At 38.5% G+C, this 15,755-nt stretch overlaps 1 pseudogene; it reads left to right on the top strand.

Annotated features, from left to right (window-relative positions):
- Positions 1–11,207: 11,207 nt before the first annotated feature.
- Positions 11,208–12,255, top strand: LOC125101628 (trace amine-associated receptor 4-like; annotated as a pseudogene).
- Positions 12,256–15,755: the final 3,500 nt, after the last annotated feature.

Here is a 15,755-nt window from a genome sequence, read left to right as displayed (position 1 = left end):
CAGATAGAAAATTAGGGTTTCATACTGTTTGTGCTCTAATATTGTGTAATTTAATTTTCAGCAATATTAGTTGCATCCTAATTCACATCACTTTTCATAGTCATAGTTAAGTGTTTGGATTGTTTCTTTTTCATAATGTTCCCTTAGAATCCCTGTCTTTGTGGAACCCCACCACTAAGCAGGATTGTAAGCCGGATTCGTCCATTTCAATGATTACTGAGTAAATGTATTTTATTCTTAAATGGAAATCTCCTCCTTTTCCTTTAATAATTGAAACTTGGAAATAGTGGACTATTTTGTAAAGTGATAATGATCCACATCTTGCCATTGTAATATTTCTTCCTTTTTAAAAATCACGTAAGTTAGACCTACTATCTTTCCAGGGACACCAGTATATGATTTTCTTTGGAAAAACAAGTACCTATCCCACACGCTTGTTCAGCATTGAACCAAGTGTTTCTTACAAGCTGTTACTAGTAAAGGCACTGACATCTTTTATGTACATTTTGCTTCTGTCTTCTTCCTAAATCTTTTCCAACAGGTCTCTAGTAATTCCCACATTTCTTACTGAATGTTTTTCAAATCAATAATTGCTTGTTTGGAAAACTTACTTGTAAATTAATTTGAGGTCTCTGAAGTACAAATAATATGGATAGATGTAACATAGATATAAACATAAGCCAATCAATCTCCATAAATAAAGAAGTAATGTTTTAGTTTGTCCTTGAAGTTAGTTGAAATGAGTTCATTTTACTCCATTTCTTTCTTTCTGGATAGAAAGATAACTTCTATTGACTTTATTGTCTTTCTTAATTAAAAATTATTTATTGTAGGGGCGCCTTGGTGGCTCAGCGGGTTAAGCCGCTGCCTTTGGCTCAGGTCATGATCTCAAGGTCCTGGGATTGAGCCCTGCATTGGACTCTCGGCTCAGCAGGGAGCCTGCTTCCCCCCTCTCTCTCTGCCTGCCTCTCTGCCTACTTGTAATCTCTGTCTGTCAAATAAATAAATAAAATCATTAAAAAAAATCACTGCGCGGTGTGTGTGTGTTAAAGAATAAATTATTCATCCCCTCATCAATGGTAGCGAGACAGACTTTATTCAAGGGAGGCTACTACAGCATGGTTTGTATTGTAGGGGAGATTGGACTCAACTCTGACTCCCACAAACTCCAGTGGGGATCTATTCACAAAGAACTGGGTATGGGACAGTAGGTGGAAAATTACTAAGAGGAAACACCAGGGTTAAAGGAACTTCTTGCTAGACTAACTCATCAGAATTTTTGCTGAAGGCGGGCCAGAATGATAAGAGGTTGAAGCTGGTTAGATACCAAAGGTGGGAGATTTTTGCGGAACTGACTGAGCAGGATTCTTGCTCAAACTGGATTTTACAAAGGCAGAGAGGGAAGCCCAGGATCTGGTCTAGCTAAGTACAGGGATTAAAGGAGCCTGATTAAAATTTGGTCAAAGGAGAGAGCCTCGGTTACGTGTCCTCCCCCACCTCTGTATGCTTATTATACAGCATCAGGGGTTTCCCAAGAACGGAGGGATCACTACAGGGATGGCCAGCTTTTTAGTGTGTGGGACAATGGCATGTGGTTGTTAGACTAGGACTGTCTGTAGATATAAATCTATCTGAATAGAAATGGAATCATCTATTTGGATAGATTTACTAGCTGGCTGCATGCAATATATAGCTATTAGGTTATGGGCAAATTGTCTCTATTTATTGATATAGACATTAATTTATTCAATGAAGGACATACATGGTCATCTGTAAATAGGCCTCCCTTCCCATCCATGTTAACTTGAGTTCTTGCTGCAGATTTCACAGCTTTTCAATCTACTCTGCAGTTAATCTGAAGTTAATGACTGTCCTCTCAAGTATCTCCCATGGTTTCTATACTAGATTCCCTCTGTTTTCCCTAGAAGGGAGCACAGATTAGGATTAGAATTAAGGGATTCCCCTTGCCCTGGTGTGTCCAGGGGCATTTTACCAATGAGAAGTACTTGCAGGATGTAAGGAAGTTGAAATGAAGGTATTTAACCCAGACAACCTCTCTGCAACATTGCCCTGGGGTTGGTAGACTTCCTTCAGGAAAGGTCAGGTGGAATCCCTCTCTCTATACAGCCATCCCCTCAAATTCCCATAAGCAGTGCCCTTCCCCAGGCACTTTGGAGCCTGCAGTGTGGTGAATCTGTGTTATTGCTGTCCCTGGGTGCTAGGCTGTTTCTTGCTGGTTTTCTTTCTTTTTTTTTTTTCTTTTTTTCTTTTTTTTTTATTTTCAGCATAACAGTATTCCTTGTTTTTGCACCACACCCAGTGCTCCATGCAATCTGTGCCCTCTCTAATACCCACCACCCAGTTCCCCCAACCTCTCACCTCCTGCTGCTTCAAACCCCTCAGATTGTTTTTCAGAGTCCATAGTCTCTCATGGTTCACCTCCCCTTCCAATTTCCCCCAACTCCCTTCTCCTCTCTAACTCCCCTTGTCCTCCATGCTATTTTTTATGCTCCACAAGTAAGTGAAACCATATAATAATTGACTCTCTCTGCTTGACTTATTTCACTCAGTGTAATCTCTTCCAGTCCCATCCATGTTGCTTCAAAAGTTGGGTATTCATCCTTTCTGATGGAGTCATAATACTCCATAGTGTATATGGACCACATCTTCCTTATGCATTCGTCCATTGAAGGGCATCTTGGTTCTTTCCACAGTTTGGCGACCGTGGCCATTGCTGCTATAAACATTGGGGTACAGATGGCCCTTCTTTTCACTACATCTGTATCTTTGGGGTAAATACCCAGTAGTGCAATTGCAGGGTCATAGGAAAGCTCTATTTTTAATTTCTTGAGGAATCTCCATACTATTCTCCAAAGTGGCTGCACCAACTTGCATTCCCACCAACAGTGTAAGAGGGTTCCCCTTTTTCCACATCCCCTCCAACACATGTTGTCTCTTGTCTTGCTTTGGCCATTCTAACTGGTTAAGGTGATATCTCAATGTGGCTTTAATTTGAATCTCCCTGATGGCTAGTGATGATGAACATTTTTTCATGTGTCTGATAGCCATTTGTATGTCTTCATTGGAGAAGTGTCTGTTCATATCTTCTGCCCATTTTTTGATATGATTGTCTGTTTTGTGTGTGTTGAGTTTGAGGAGTTCTTTATAGATCCTGGATATCAACCTTTTGTCTGTACTGTCATTTGCAAATATCTTCTCCCATTCTGTGGGTGCCTCTTTGTTTTCTTGACTGTTTCCTTTGCTGTGCAGAAGCTTTTGATTTTGATGAAGTCCCAAAAGTTTATTTTCGCTTTTGTTTCCTTTGCTTTGGAGACGTATCTTGAAAGAAGTTGCTGTGGCTGATATCGAAGAGATTACAGCCTATGTTCTCCTCTAGGATTCTGATGGATTCTTGTCTCACATTGAGGTCTTTTATCCATTTTGAGTTTGTTTTTGTGTACGGTGTAAGAGAATAGTCGTGTTTCATTCTTCTACATATAGCTGTCCAGTTTTCCCAGCACCATTTATTGAAGAGACTGTCTTTTTTCCACTGTATATTTTTTTCCTGTTTTGTCGAAGATTGTTTGACCATAGAGTTGAGGGTCCATATCGGCTCCCTACTCTGTTCCACTGGTCTATGTGTCTGTTTTTATGCCAGTACCATGCTTTCTTGGTGATCACAGCTTTGTAGTAAAGCTTGAAATCAGGTAACGTGATGCCGCCAGTTTTGTTTTTCAACATTTCCTTAGTGATCAGGGTCTCTTCTGATTCCATACAAATTTCTGGATTATTTGCTCCAGCTCTTTGAAAAATACCAGTGGAATTTTGATCAGAATGGCATTAAAAGTATAGATTGCTCTAGGCAGTATAGACATTTTAACAATGTTTATTCTTCCAATCCAAGAGCATGGAATGGTCTTCCGTCTTTTTGTGTCCTCTTCAATTTCTTTCATGAGTGTTCTGTAGTTCCTCGAGTACAGATCCTTTACCTCTTTGGTTAGGTTTATTCCCAGGTATCTTATGGTTCTTGGTGCTATAGTAAATGGAAGGGATTCTCTAATTTCCCTTTCTGTATTTTCATTGTTAGTGTATAAGAAAGCCACTGATTTCTGTACACTGACTTTGTATCCTGCCACGTTACTGAATTGCTGTATGAGTTCTAGTAGTTTGGGGGTGGAGTCTTTTGGGTTTTCCATATAAAGAATCATGTCATCTGCAAAGAGAGAGAGTTTGACTTCTTCATTGCCAATGTGGATACCTTTTATTTCTCTTTGTTCTCTGATTGCTGTTGCTAGGACTTCTAATACTATGTTGAACAAGAGTGGTGAGAGTGGGCATCCTTGTCGTGTTCCTGATCTCAACAGAAAGGCTGCAAGCTTTTTCTTGCTGGTTTTCTTAATGCTGCACATGTCTTTGTATATAAGCCCTTTATTAAACTCTGCTCCGTCACCCAGGCTGACCATACCATCTGTTTCCTGCTAGACACGTGGTGAATGTAGCTTTTCATTGTTCTGAGATAAGGTTTGAAATTCTCACCAAAGACATCAAGTCTGTCCACGTCTAAGTTGCCTTTCCTTGTATTTTCAAATTTAGTCATTCTCCTGGGGTTCCTACTTCTCTGAAGGCATCACTGGCCCCCAGTAACTCATTCCTCTGTTTGCCCTATCTGGGGGCAACTCACCCTCTCCTTCCACTTGGTTTGTCCTGGGGAGAGGTATAACTGGAAAGGGGCAAGAAGGAATCATCTGCATCCTGGAAATAGTCTATGTCTCTTCCGGATTATGGCTGTACAGATCTATACGTACTTAAAATCTCATAAGCTATATGCTTGATATTTGTGTACTTACTGGGTGTGTGTTGTACCACAATAAAAGATTTATTAAGAATTGTAAAACAGAAAGAAAATTGATAACATATTTTAAGTGGGAATCAGAAAGCTATGGTGATAAGTGCCTTAATTTGCTAATCACTTAAATACTACAAATACTGAAAATGACAAATATACAAAGATTCCTTTAAACTGAACATAAACTATGTTAATACTATGGATTTGAATGACTGCATTTCTCTAATTCAGAGCCTTCATGAGCCTGAGTTATAACGGTTTTTAAATTCTGCTAAAGCTAGCTAAATTTTTTATTAATACATTTGGATAGCATAAAGAAAAATAAGATAAAGAAAACTTATTTAAGAATATTTCTAATTTTTTTTAAAGGAGTGCAGGCATATGAAAAAAAGGAAAAGGAATCAAGGTCTATAGACTATAAAAAAAATTTCCCTCTAGTCTTCATTCTTTTGTCTTATACACGTCCATTTTAGAGGCAACCACCTTCCTACATGTCTTTCTAGACATACACAAACAATCATATATGCACATTCTGTTCTCTCACACTTTAAAAAAAATGGCAAAATACCTATTAATGTTGTTCTGCCTCTTGGTTATTTCACTTAATACACCTCTTACGGGTTCATTCTATATCAGGAAAAGGTTTTGCACAATTTTTCAAAAAGGCTGTAAAATACCCATTATTTGGAAATATCATAACTTAAATATCCATGCAAGCACATGTACATTCATTGCCATATATCAGTAAATACTTCAGTTGTTTGGTTTTTGATATTCATTTTACTGCATCGCAGTGATTCCGTTGTATCCCTTCACTTCTCCTTCTGTGATTGAGTACGGAGCATAGTGACCCATGCCTACCCGGAGAGGTACAGAACAGAACACAGTGATAAACTGGAATTAAACCCTGTCCTCTAGAAATTTGAACCCTAGAGGGGAAAAGGAAACATAAGGAGAGATGACCAGATATTTTGCAAAGCTTTCAAGTATAATATACCTAACCTGAAACTATTTTTCGTTTAATTTAGATCTATTAGTTCTTTGGTGAACAAAGAAAATCCTATTGAAAATTCAAATGTGCAGTTTCAAGTACCTATTAAGCTCGTTGGTTTCTCCTTCCTTCCTTCTCTCCTCTCGTTCTTCCTTCTCTCCTCTCGTCCTTCCTTCTCTCCTCTCGCCCTTCCTTCTCTCCTCTCGTCCTTTCTTTTTTACTTATTGTGTGGTCTTTATTTTACTCTATGTCACTTCATTCTTATTTCTTTGACTTTATTCGTATTTATACTTTATCCTATACTACTTCACTCATCTTGGGGATGAGCAGCTGAGAGGGGTTCTCTGGTAAATGAATGCCAAGGACAGAAAAGATCTTCCTAAGATCAAAAGGATGCCATTGTTTTTTCCTTTGGCAAACTAAGTTCTCTCCGTAAAAACCAAGTCCTGGTGTTCCAGTCGTCTTCTTGGCCCCAGCGGAGCCCCCGGAGAGCTGTGATGATGGGTCAGACAGCTCAGAACCTGACTGCACCAGCCAAGTCTCTCTCTGTGCTATCATGTCAGAAGCTCCCTGAGGAGTTATTTTCATACATTTGAGCCTCAGCTTGGGCCTGGACAAACAAAGCCATTAATGGGTCGCAAGTCCTCCAGTCTCTCTTAAAACAGTTTCATAACGAATTTCTTTCAGTTAAAATAATAATTTCCCTTTTTACTTTTCTGACTAGACCCTGCCTGATGCAACGAAAATTCATAAAAATATACTATGATGTTACTAGTGCTCTGTCTAGGAAGCAGTTTGGAAGGAAAAGTTTTGTAAACCCAGATGAGCATAAAAAGAAAACCCCAACATCTTCTAACCATCCCCATTCACTGAGGCTTTTCATTGTATAAAGAAAAATCCTCAGAGGACAAAATAAAGTTTGGATTTTACTAGTTAGCTTAAATACAAATAATTTGATTCTATTTTTTTTTTTTTATAAATACTGAATCTCTGATGTTGTCTAAAGCATTGAGCATTGACATATAACAGGTTTGTGTCCTTGATGGATGACAAAGTTATCAATGTAAACAACTTGAAGCTTGCTGTTTAGAACTGTAGTACACTAATAGAAACACTTTCCCTCAGGGCTCATGAAAACACCCACGTGGTGACAGCAGTTTTCACTTTCCATTTGGTTGGTTTGAAACATGGTTCTTAGTGCTTTTTGTCTGGCTGAGACCTTCATTTGGAAAATGATGGACTTTACTGCAGTGTGAATATCACTGAACTGTGCAGGGCAGCAAAAGGAAAAGATACAAATAAATCAAATTTTCACTAGGGATTAAAGTATTTAATTTTTATTTTCCTTTTAAGTGATGTGGTCCGTTGTGCATTTTATTTTACTTATTTATTTTTCTAAAGATTTTGTTGATTTATTTTAGAGAGGGAGCAGCAAGCATGAGTGGGAGGGGCAGGGAGAGAGAGAGAGAGAGAGACTCTCAAGCAGGCTTCCCGCTGAGCACAGAGCCCAAGCAGGGCTCAATCCCAGGACCCTAAGATCATGACCTTAGCTGAAACCATGAGTCGGGGGCTTAAACCGACTGCCACCCAGGTGCCCTGGGATTAAAGTGTTTTAAAATGTCTATCATTTGGTAAAAAGTGGAGTGAGCACTTTTTGAATTTTAACTAAGTTTTCACCTTCCTTACTCTTCCTTCTTTCCTTATCCTCACTTGCCCCTTTCCTCCCTTCCTTTCATTTTTCTCCACTTTGGCCTTCTGTGAGGTCAAAGGGATAGTCACACGAACGGATTCACCCTCCCAGAGCCAATTCTCCGGTGACCTGCTGTAATCACTTCTCGGGCAGCACACTGAATGTTGTTACAGGACACACCTGTCCAATGCAGGACCAAGTAGGAAATGCAGCCTCAGGAGGCATATTCTGTGTATATGTACTGACGACAGCTAATCTGCCAAGAGTCTGTTTGTAAGAGCTTGGGCCTTCGTGCCTTTTCTGGTCGAATATCAGCAAAGAGGAGAGCCGGTGAAGCGCAATGCCCAGTTGCATGGTAAGAAACCTTAGCACAACAGACCATTCATCTCTCTAAGATTTCAGCTCCAAATGATCTCTTTAGACAAATTCTGGTAAGCCAGAGAAGAATATATTAAAGAAGAAAAAGATGAGACGCATTTATCCTTGTTTTTGTTTTTGCATGTTGAAAGGAACCAACCTAAAATACTGATCTAAAAAATAAATCTGGATAATTTTTTTTAAATCATGGAAATTCTAAAGAAGCAATGATAGGAGGACCCATAGCAGTACTTTCTGAAATCTACTTCACAAGGAAGTTCCCTTACCTAAGAAACTATTTGATGAGTGAGACACATCAAAAGAAGATAATAGCCTTTTCCCCCCACAGAAATAGTCTCAGAGGTAACCGGCTGAGCTTGTCACCAACAAAGGGAAGAAAAATCATGCCTGATGAAGCAGGTATGATATGTCCTTGCTAAAATTTCCACTTTACTTATAATACATTATTGAGCTTGACGGATATTGTCCTTATTATATGGAAATACATATATATTAATAGAATTTTAGGTATTTGATGTTTAACAGAAATTATTATGTGGGTCCTTTTTCATTTTTTCTTTGCAATTCTAAGGAAATAATTCTTTCAGAGTCCTTTATGTCTGTTTATGTTATCTTTCTCCTTAAAGAATTAAGTTTGAAATTAAAGACAATGCAATTCTTCCTCCTCTCCAGAGTTGTTTGCAAGTGTTTCTTATTACCTCCCAGCAAAAATGACTAATAATTTCCTATGCTTGCCTCCTGTGATTGTTTACAATGTTGTCGCTCATTCGGCCCCTGGAAATGTTATTGGTTAAAAAATAATAATAAAAAAATAAAAGGTATAACAATAATATTTCGGATAAAAGTGAGATGTCATAGTGGGTTTAACTTTGTTTAAAATTATTGTATTAAAATATTGTATCTTTTTTGGAAGTGCATCTTCAAGTGAAGGAACCTATTCTGCTATGTTCTTAAATAAAAAACAAAACCCTCAATGAGCTTGATTTCATGACACTTTCCTTGTTTAAGGAAGCAGGAGACCAGCAGCCACATTTGCTTTTGTAATTTGGGGCCAAGAACTTACAGGTAGAGGCTTAAAGTATTATTACCTTTGACATTACCTTCACAATTCATTCATGTAGTAACTTTTTAAGTAAATGTGTGGCTCTTACTCTTTTTGTCTTGCTCTAACACTTAAATGTTTAAAGGCTTCCCTGATAGAGATAACCTTGGGTCAGAAACTTGAGATTAAGTCAGGAAGCTGTTTCATACCTTCTTTCCTCCCACACAAGATAAGTAAGAGGAAATAAACGACATTCACTTTACAAACCCAAGAGTTTAAGTTATAGCAATTCTTTTAAGCATTAAGATTTCAAAAATAAAACTTCAAACTCCCCAAATTATACCATGAACTATTGAAGAGTATACATTTTGTACAAGGAATGCTGTGTTTATGGAAAGACAGTGACAAATGATTAATTTTGTGGTACTTGTTAGCTACCTATAAGATAATTTTTAAAAGAATTAAAGAAAAAACTTTAAATTCACAAAAGAAAGAAAATAAAAAGCAGAATAAAGTTAATTTATTAAGGAGTTAATTTGGTATTTAAGACTCAATATATTCAGGGACGCCTGGGTGGCTCAGTGGGCTAAGCCTCTGCCGTTGGCTCAGGTCATGATCTCAGGGTCCTGGGATTGAGCCCTGCCTCGGGCTCTCTGCTCAGTGGAGAGCCTGCTTCCCGCACACGCCCCCCCCCCCCCCTCCCCCCCCGCCTACCTCTCTGCCTACTTGTGATCTCTGTCAAATAAATAAATAAATAAATTTGTAAAAAAAAAAAAAAAAGACACCATCTAATAAAAAAAAAAAGACTTCAAATATTTAGTATTTTATGGCTTAAGTGATAAGTGATCAGATAATTTGTAATGTTTGTTCAAAGTTGATAATCTAGTCTAAAAAGACTGGAATAAGTCTTCATCCTTTTTACCTCTTACTTCTCTGTGTTTTGGTTTCTCAAGTTCAACTCCATTGCATACTATTTGATGGCACAATTAAAACCCATGTAAAGAAAAATGCTAACCTGAGAAGTTAAATTATTAAATCCAAATAAAATGTGCCGTAATGTTAAAATGTCAAATAATACACAATAGAAAAAATTGCTGAGCTATAGTAGCAAATATGGTAAATCATTTTCAAAGGTACTTATATTCTCATTTAATGTATTCTTTCTCAGGCCAAAGTCCATTTCTCCAACCTGGCTTTAGATCTCAGTATGCTCGTCGTTGGTCATCAGAGTCATACATCCAGTCTTGTCCCCGGAAAAACAAATCAAACCTCAGTCCTACTCTGAGTAAGTCAGTCTCATTATTCTCCATTTTCAGGGCAACAGCATAAATTATGTAAAGTGTCAGTTTAAACCATGAGCACCCTTGTGTGTCAAATTTGTTACCAATAGAAGCCTTGCAATCTGTGGACGGGAGACCTCACTTAAATTTGAATTCATGGATGCAGTTGCTATATGAAAGGAGATAACCCATGAGATTTACAGAATCTTTCATTTCAGTATTTCCTCCTCCTTTTTTTCAGAGATTACTCATGCATATAATTTGGTAGGCTTTAGCACATTTTCAGTTTATCATTAATTGCCCTAAATGCAAAAAACCATATTGTTCACATTGGAAAGAGAAATGTTTCTTAAATTGAATAGGACATAACAAGCAACAGATTCAAAGCATATGCAAATACCCACAAGAGAAATTAAGGAATGAAAAAAAGCACAATCTTTAGACTGTAATTATTGTTTGAGCTAAACACTGAATAATAGTTCCATAGGTCCTGGTTACTCCTGAGGGGATTCTTGATCTGTCTCTAGATTTAGAATCCCGAGTAAGGGCTGCATATTAGTGCAACCAGAACATGGGCATTTACCTAGGTTGCTTAGGTGGTTATAAACTGGGTTACTTAGACGTTGGGTGACAATATTCATTTCGTTGTCTTTAGTTCCTTCCGAGTTAAGGGACAGTCTTTAGACTAATAGTAGAGGCATCTCCAGAGAGCCAGTGAGAATGCAGAATCTCAACCTCCATCCCAGAATCAGAATCTATGTTTTGAAACGATCCCTAGGGGATTCCTGTGTACATTAAAATTTAGGAAGCAATGCTCCTGGTAGATAGGGAGTTCAACTGGGGATTAGAATTGCAGCTAGCTGGGCCTTTCAGAAAATTTGTCCAAAAACAATTTTCATTATTTTTCCTCTTTCTTTTATAGAATGGAGAGAAACATAGTATTTTTGGAAAAGACTAATAGTATCCACAGGACAAAGACGATGAATTCACCTGATCTTTGGAACCCTCCAGAAGTACAATTTGCTTTGCTTTGGTCAACAACTCATCCCTAGAAATGTGAGGTCTGTGTTGAGTGTGTGTACCTGTACATTGTCATGATTGGTGCTATAGTGATGACCATGATGGGCAACCTGGCTGTGATCATTTCCATTGCCCACTTCAAGCAGCTCCAGTCCCCCAACCAATTTCCTGATCCTCTCCATGGCCACCACGGACTTTTTGTTGAGCTGTGTGGTCATGCCTTTCAGTATGGTCAGGTCCATCGAGTCCTGCTGGTATTTTGGAGACCTCTTTTGCAAAGTCCACAGCTGCTGTGACATCATGCTCTGTACCACGTCTATCTTTCACCTCTGCTTCATCTCTGTGGACCGCTACTTATGCTGTCTGTGACCCTTGCATTATGTCACCAATAATTACCATCCCTGTGATAGAGGTCCTTTCTGTTCATCGTTGGTCCATCCCCATCTTTTTTGCCTTTGGCCTGGTATTCTCAGAGTTCAACATAATTGGTTGCAGAAGACTTTGTTGCAGCCATTGACTGTACAGGTTTGTGTGTATTGATATTTAACAAGCTCTGGGGGGTGCTGGCCTCCTTTATAGCCTTTTTTTCCTCCCTGGGACTGTAATGGTGGGGATTTACATACACATTTTCACAGTAGCTAGGAAGCATGCTAGGCAAATTGGCATGGGTCCTACCAGGAAACAGGCAGGGTCAGAAAGCACAAATGAAAGTATCATCCAAGAAAGAAAGCAAGGCCACCAAGACTTTAAGCATAGTCATGGGAGTGTTTGTACTGTGCTGGCTGCCCTTTTTTGTCTTGACGATCACAGACCCATTTCATTAATTTTACAACTCCTGAAGATTTATACAATGCCTTCCTCTGGCTGGGTTATTTCAATTCCACTTTCAATCCCATTATATACAGTATGTTTTATCCCCGGTTTCGCAAGGCTTTGAGGATGATTGTCACGGGAACCATCTTCCAGCCTGACTCTTCCACCCTAAACCTATTTCCTGCAGATGCTTAGTCAATGTTCTCCATTCTCCAAAATTATTTTTTGGTCAGGGAATCTTGGATGCTCTTTCCCCCAAAGGGAGGGCCATGGACTTGCTGGATAAAGATAGTCTTCGTGTTGGTGTTGGACACCTAAACAGGAGGAATAGATCTAGCTTTCTGGTGTACCAGAGCTACCAAATTGGTCCCTTTCTGGGGTTCTGGGAAGGCATCTCCAATAAAAAGAAACTCTCTGTGGATTCCTGAATTACAAAGGATTTGGAATTTCATCCTTTGTTTTAAATCAAATGGGGATCCTCTTTTTTTCTTGTAAACATCAGAGGAGGAGACACAGTTATTTGATCTTCACACTCACTGGCAGCCACGCTGGGTTAATCTAAGTCTTTCTTAAGATTATTGTTATATCTTAGAGGAGTGGGAGAGTGAGCTTGAGTACACTGGGAACCTAGATTATTGAGCATGTGCGTGATGTGAATGTGAAGGGGAGAAGGAAGCAGACAGGCGCAGCTACTTTCTTTTTTTTTTTTTTTTTTTTTTTTTTTTGGTGGTTGGTGGTGGTGGTTTTGACTTAAACCTCTTTCAAAAAGGATTGATGTGAGTTTTGTGATATTTTGATTAAAGTTTTTTTGAATAAGAAGAATGAATAAAGAAAGAGTTTAGGAATATATTTTTTTCATTCTCCCAATATATAATGTATATATATATACTCATATATATGGAGAGAGAACATGGGTATAAACATATAGGTGGTATTTCCACCTCTTGAGTGTCTGTGTGTACATACTAATTATTCACCAAGCTCGATCTTCATTCACAAACTGAGTTCCTGCCCTACCCCAGAGTCCTAGGATAATACTTACTGCCTCAAATGTCTCTTCATGTCTCTTTCTTTCTCTTCTTTTCTACCCCATAAACTTATTTTGTCCTTTACAATCTTCTTTTCCCCTTCACACCATCACCCTGTCTCTCTAATTTGGTGGTTCTTCTCCACCAGGGACAGATTTACCCCTTGTGGACCTTTGGCAATGTCAGGAGACATTTTTGGTTTTCACAGTCAGGGAGGAAGTGCTACGGACATCTAGAAGGTAGAGCTGAGGAATACGGCTCAGCTGTCTACAATGCACAGAGCAGCCCCCACAAAAAAGGTTATCTGGCCCCAAACTTCAACAGTTCCGTGGTTGAGAAGTCCCGCTTTAACCTTAGCTAAGCGCACAGCCTCAATATTCACATCTATGTAGACTTCTTTTCAAATATATTTATTTCCAGCTATATCATTTCTTCCAAACTTGAGTCCCTCATTTCTTATTACCAATGAAGTATCTTTCTGAATGCTCCATCAAGATCTCAAACTCAACGTATCCAGCATCCTCCCTCTAGGGCACCCTACCACACCCCAAACCTGTTCTCTGATTCCAGCTTTGTAACAGAGTTGAAAGTACACAGGTGTGTTGGTTCCTCACTGGACTAGAAGCGTCTTTGTATGACGCTGTAGCCTTTCTATTTTCTATTTTTGTATCCCACAGTGTCTGGTATGGTTCCATTCCATAAAAATCTTTGAACATGTTCACTGGATAACAGAAACATAAAAACTCTGAAGAAAATGAGAATTACTCAAATTCACAGAAATAAATAATTATAAGGTTAGACAAGTGGGGGCTCCTTCTCAAGTGGGAGAGAAGATGAAGAAAGAGCCTACTTATAAAGAAGAAAGGGATCTGAATTTAATTCCTGTTCTCTTGGTCATATGTGTACAATATTCTATTAGGGAACGTGGGGACAGGGCCAATAGAGGTGCTTAGAGGAAAATGACTTACTGACTCAGAAACATTTTGCAACCTTAAAATGAAGCTTTCATGCTCATAGAGTGAGCTTCCTGAGAATAGAAATAAGATCTCCCTTCCCTTTCCTAGTGACTCACTAGTGGAAGTGCTTCATAGAACGATTTGGTCATATAGAAATATTGCTCACTATCTTGTAATGGCAGATTGGGAAATTTCTCAAATGCAGATATTCATAGAAGGACTCTTCAGCCAGTAGAATATATCTGCAAACTTAGAACTGTTTATATGCAGCTGATGCATTTTATTTATAACTTGGCCTACTTTTGCAGGAAGGAAGGTTGCATTTCAGAATGATAACCTCAGACACTGATAAGTTGAAAAGGAAAAACTTGTTACCATTAGCAGAGGTTTTAATGTTAAGTGCATTTTATTACAATAATTCTTATAGTAATATCAGAATATTTGGTTAAGCAAACCCCTCCATTCTCATGATCTGGCCAAATGACATCACACATCCAGGCAAGACATCTTAACCCTAGAGGTTTCTAATGTGTTATATATATATTTATATAAATTTTAATATAATTATACATAATATTATCATATAATACATATAATCATATAATTATATGTAATTATATATTTATACACTTTATATAATTATGTATAAAATTGTTTATATAATTTTGTATAGTTATGCATAAATATATAAATATATTAATATACTCATATATACATAATAAATATATGTAATATAATATATACATATATACATATATATACACACAAATATGTAAATCTTAAATGCTATTGGGAACGTTTTTGCTTTTTTTGACTCTATCCTCACTGTAAACTATTATTGGGAGTGACCTCATTACTCCAAAACACATTTAATAATATCTCTATCAGGTTGAGAATTTCCAGTACTCTCTGGATCTACATGTTCTGTTGAATATTAAGAAGCTCCAGTGGGGCACCTGGGTGGTTCAGTTGACTGGGCATCTGCCTTGGGCTTGGGTCATGGTCCCTGGATCCTGGGATGGAGCCCCACATCAGGTTCCCTGCTCAGCGGGGAGTCTGCTTCCCCCTCTCTCTGCCCTTCTCCCTGCTTGTGTGTGCTCTCTTTCTCACTCTCTCTCAAATAAATAGATATATTTTTAAAAAGTGTCTCCTGAGGACTGTATTTATTATTGGTCATTTGAATATAGCATATTTAGGTCCTGAGATGTTTCAGCAAATTATTATTATTATTATCAAAGGACAGGATTTGAAATCAAAATTGGGTTTTGAGATGCTAGTGGAGTATTGGTTTATTCTTTAATGGTTGCAGGAATACAGTCCTGCAGAGGCTATATCCTCTGCCCCTAATCCTGAAGGCAACATGCCAGAGGCTAGGGTACTCCTTCTGTTTGAAGAATCAAAGCAGCAGGAGGAGGTTCCTCAACTCAGGCTTTAGGCTGAGCGAGACCTCCTTCCTGCACCTGATGGGGTAATAGAGCACTGCAGGGTGGCAGGAACGTTTTACCATCGGCTTTCCGTGATGAGTCTTCCTTCCTCTTTAAGAGATTCAACAAGGTGGTTGAACTGCTAGAACCTAGGGACTGAACAGGAAGGGCAGCCCTTCACTCAGTACATAACTCATTTTGTCGTTTGATCTCAGAATAGCATAAAACATGCGACAATATCAAGGAACCTCGGATCTGAGGCCACAGGTCCTTTTGCAGGCCAGCAT

Source organism: Lutra lutra, chromosome 6, assembly GCF_902655055.1.
Source record: "Lutra lutra chromosome 6, mLutLut1.2, whole genome shotgun sequence".
NCBI lineage: Eukaryota > Metazoa > Chordata > Mammalia > Carnivora > Mustelidae > Lutra > Lutra lutra.
This window is presented reverse-complemented; position numbering and strand designations above follow the sequence as displayed.